General features: G+C 44.3%; 1 long non-coding RNA gene across 1 annotated transcript; it reads left to right on the plus strand.

The window, feature by feature from the left end:
- The first annotated feature begins 13 nt into the window (after positions 1-13).
- Positions 14-2,153, plus strand: LOC123064646 (uncharacterized). Its single transcript, XR_006430754.1, has 4 exons — positions 14-395; positions 481-557; positions 1,085-1,217; positions 1,297-2,153. It is a non-coding gene; the product is annotated as an uncharacterized lncRNA (long non-coding RNA).
- Positions 2,154-4,736: the final 2,583 nt, after the last annotated feature.

Genomic DNA, 4,736 nt, shown 5'->3' on the forward strand with positions numbered 1-4,736 from the left:
AAGTTCGGCCCGCTCCGTGTACCCATCGCGCTCCCGCACGAGACGGACTGACGGAGACGGACACGGACCGGGTAACGCTCCCAGATCGCCGCCGCCTAGCCCTAAAAAAAAAAGGACCGCCGCCGCGTAGCCTTTCGCCGCCGGGTTCGACGAGGGAGCCGGGGCACGCAAGCCGGCCTATACCCTATAGAGAGACTGGTCCGGGGATGTTCGGGGATGCGGGCCAGCAGCGCGGCAACGTCGTGGGTGGTGGGGCGGACGCGCATCTCCTCTACGACGACCCGCTGTCATCCCGGCGCTCCTCGGCTCCCGCTTCGACGGCGATTAGGTCGACGCTCAAGCGCCTCCTCGCCCTCATCACGCAGGGCTTCTACGTCGCCCACCTCTCCCGGCAGGTCCCGCTAGCGTCCCATTCCTCGCATCGTCTTATCTCATCTCGCGAATTCCGGCGACTGAATTGCGTGTGTGCTTGCGGCGCAGGCGGTCAAGAACGTGCCGGCATAGTCGCTCGAGGTGAAGAAGCACGTTTACCTCTACCTGCTCCGTTACGCCGCGAAGTAAGCTCACCGTCCTTCCCTGCTTGTGATAAGTGAAGCCAAATCCTAACTAGATTCGTCTGCAATTTTTCCCTGTGATTAGTCAACCTAAATCCTAAGTAGATTCGTTTGCATTTTTTTCCTGCATGTGGTTAGTCGAGGCAGATCGGAGCCAAGTGGGAAATTAAAAAACAATTTCTTTATCAAAACCAAGTTCTTTGATGCTTGGACCAGGAAATTGCTGCCATTGCAATTTTGATATGTTAAAATATTAGAAGTGACCGTGCGCCTTGCCGCGCCGCTTAGTTGTGGGGCCTTCTGTAGGATAAAGCTATGAATCTACTGCTTCATCCATTCCTGCATCTCTGAACTGAATGTCTTCTGTAGTTTCAGGATTGACTTACTCAGAAAATTGCCTTTTAAATTCATAGCTTTATCAAAGGAACTCATAAATTTACCATTTTCTTCATGCATCTCTTTCAATTGAAGTTGCGTTCGGAAAATTTTGATCTCTAAATGCCATCCTTGTGGCTGCATTTTTTGTCCAGTGTCTTGGGCTCTTCACAGGATGAACCATACGCAAGAAGACCTCTGGTTGGTCAACCAGCATGATATCACTAACAATATTCCTTCCATAAGAAGGATGGATGTTTTGCCAGTCGATTACATCTTCAATTTGAGGTATGGAAGGGTAATTTACATCTTGTTTCTCCTCGGTATTGACAATAGCTTGTTCATAGAGGAATTGATGCGTGTCTAGAAAGAGTGCACGGCGCTGCAAGCGGGCGACACGACCAAAGACACGTGCACACCCGAGACAGACACAAGCTCTCTCATTGGACAAGGGCCCGCCCAGTGAGTCGAGCAACCTGGTCAAAATCGGTCACCAAATCGAAATTAGTGACCTCAATCGATTGTGAGCCTTTCCACCTCTAGGGAGCTTAGTGATTTAAAGGATAATCTTCTGATGTCGTGGACACTTGCGTTTGACACTTGTGCACAATCTTGATTCTAGATGTGAATAATCCTATTGAACAGACATGATGCATTTTTATTCAGGCAAGCTATTTTGTTTGGGGAAGTCTGAAATCTGTATAATGCTTCTCTAGAAAAACTCCCGTCTGCGTTCATCTTAAGCTTGATCATCTTCTGATTCCGAAGATGAAGAAGAACATAGCATAGGATCTTCTTCAATGCTGTTAAGAAGAGAGTGGATGCTCTTCTTCCTCTTCTTCTTGGCTACTGCAGATCTCTTTCTTTTTCTTCCTTGTGTTTGTGATGTTGAAGTCTCCTGTTGAGCTTGGGCTTCATTACCTAAATGTTCACCGACATTGTCATCAGGAGTGATCTCAGTAATGAACTCATTGTCTTCATCCTCCAGAACATCACTGATGACCTTCTCTATGGGGTCTCTGTTCTTATTTTCTCTCTTATGCTGCAGCCTTGCGTTGAATTTGACGAAGACAAGATCCCTCAACCTATCACTGAGTAGTCTGTTACATTGTTTTGCATGAACCTACATAGTGAAGGAAAATTGAGTGTAGGTGAAAATAAATCAAGGAACACATGGTCACATGTGAGAACAGAAATCAACTATTTTGTAGACTTTTAGAGTTATAGTTTCCTTTCTTGCTTGTTTGAATGATGACCAGTTTCTCTCACAAGCTGAGGAGCTGCATGTCAATGTGAGGATCTTTCTTACCAAATTCTTCAGCTTGGGTGCGCTTGTGCTTTGATTCAACCACCATTTTGCTGCATCAAGTCATTCACAGATTATTAGTTATATACTTACGCATATACAAAATGAGAAACAGAGAAAGTTTGAAACTGGTTTAACACAAATAGCACTAACCTGGATCAATTTCTTTGTTTCTTCTCTGCCGTGTGGCAATGTCCGTTCCAAAAGAGTCAGCCTCTTCTTCATATATGTTGAGTTCGTCAATAATCTCCTCTTGCAACATTTCATCTTGAATCATCCTTGTAATGCAATGGATGACGGCTGCCCTGAATGATCCATCATTCTCGATTGTATTCTTGTTTGGATAGTAATAGTAGGGATTGAGAAAGTACCCAGCCAAATCTAGTGGCGTCCTGAGTTTGTTGTCCCACCTCTTGTCAATGATATCTATAAGAGCTTTGAAGCGACTCTCATCATTGTCAAACCACGAAGAAATTCCTTTTTTGCATCTAGCGTATAACCATGGAAGACTCCTGTCGCCGGCACATCACTATCCATCCTTCTTAGCACATTAGCCATTGGCTCAAAGAAATTGACAGCAGTGTCAACACCTTTCCAAAAGGAATCAGTTTGCACAACTTTTTGAGCTTTCTTACCCTTGTCCTTCTTTAAGTACCCCATGTCATTTAGCTCCTCTGATCTGAATAGTTTAAGCACATCCTTCTTGTTGTCTTGCAAAAATTTTATATTGAGATCAGCCGTGGCAGATCTAGTAACACCAGCACGGACCAAGTCTCTTCCAAGTGTTTTCCTCATCGAAGCCAAAACCCTCGTATGAGCATACAAGAATACGGTAACTTGCCTTTCATGGACAATTGTTTTCTCAACTAGAGGCAGCTTCACAATATCTTCCAACATGAGATCAATACAATGGGCTGCACATCCAGTCCAAAAAATGGGTGGTCTCTTTGCTTTCATTAGACTTGCAGCTGCTGTATTAACACCAGCATTGTCAGTCACCACTTGAACAACCTTTTCTGGCCCAATATCTTCAATACACCTGTCTACAAGGTCGTAGATGTATTTCCCATTTTTTTTGACATCCGAGCAATCAACCGAATCCAAAAATAAGACCCCATATGCGCTGTGAACAACTAGGTTCATTACTCCTCTGCCTTTCCTATCTGTCCATGCATCGGTCATTACGGTACAACCTGTGTGCTCCCATGCTTTCTTATGGTTCTTGAATGAGTCAAGCACCTTCTTCTTTCTTTTCTGCAGGAATGGCCCACTCATCTCATAGGCACTAGGTCCTCGAAGGGTTTTGCCAAAACCTGCAATGTCCACAAGCATACATGCAAAGCTAGGAAGTGTCATCGTGTTGTGTGGATTGCCAGCTTCATAGAAAAACTGACATATGTACCCACAAGCTCTATTCCTCTTCTCTTCTAACTGTTGAGATGACAACTTTGATTGAACCTTTTCGCTGAGAGTTTTCCCTTGATTCCTCTTGACACATTCTTCTACACTTAACTGGCAGAACTTGTCCATAGGGCCACCTTGGGATCTGCTTGTGCCTGGTGTTGACAACAACATATCATCATTGTCACTGTCTTCATCACTCTCCTGTTCTCCCTCTGAGTGATCGAAGTTAACTGAACTTCTTAACTTTTCCAATTCTGTGATTTTCTTATCCTTCGCATCATTACTCTTTAGGAGCAAAACCTTCATCTCCTGCTTGACATCCTGAGGAACCTTCTGGCATGGTGTAGCATTGCACTTCTTAATTCCAGCAAGGTGGTACTTTACCCTTGTTACGCCGCTAGTTAATATCTTGTTACAGAAATTGCATTGCAGAGTGTATGTTCTATTAGGATCTGGCACAGTACAGTACTTCCGTGCAGCCTCATTTGATGCAACGACATGAGCTGCTGCTGTTTGTGTACGGAGGCAGTGCTTGAGATACCTGCACCTATGAAACAAAAAAACAGAATTAAGTTAGGCAAAACAGGAATTAAACAGATCATCAACTCTACTGAAACAACAATGTTTAATCTACTCCAAGTTCAGAGATTCAGTGTACAAAACTGAGAATGCACAAGACAAATCTGAGGACAAAACTTGGCTATCCATGGGGTGTGTGCACAGTTCATGCTACAATGATTCAGTGTATGCACAGTTTAGAGATTCAGTGTACGCAAGGACAACAAGCAAGCACACACATATAACAAATACTTTGCATATAACAGAGATCCCATTACAATGAAGCACTGGTTGGATCAAATCATACATCCATTTATCATGCTACAAGGGGGGAAGAGTAGAAAAAGGACAAATCCGAGGACAAAACTTGCCTGTCGATGGGGTCTGCTGACTCATTGTAGGCTAGGGCGATACTGCTTGGAGAAGATGGCTGGAGAGGGGGCATCACCGGGAAAGGGGCCGTCGAAGGAGGCGTAGATGATCATGGCAAATATGTTTTGTGTAGATGATCAATAGTATCTATAGTTTGATTATGCTAT

The sequence above is a fragment of the Triticum aestivum genome, chromosome 1A (assembly GCF_018294505.1).
Source record: "Triticum aestivum cultivar Chinese Spring chromosome 1A, IWGSC CS RefSeq v2.1, whole genome shotgun sequence".
Lineage (NCBI taxonomy): Eukaryota > Viridiplantae > Streptophyta > Magnoliopsida > Poales > Poaceae > Triticum > Triticum aestivum.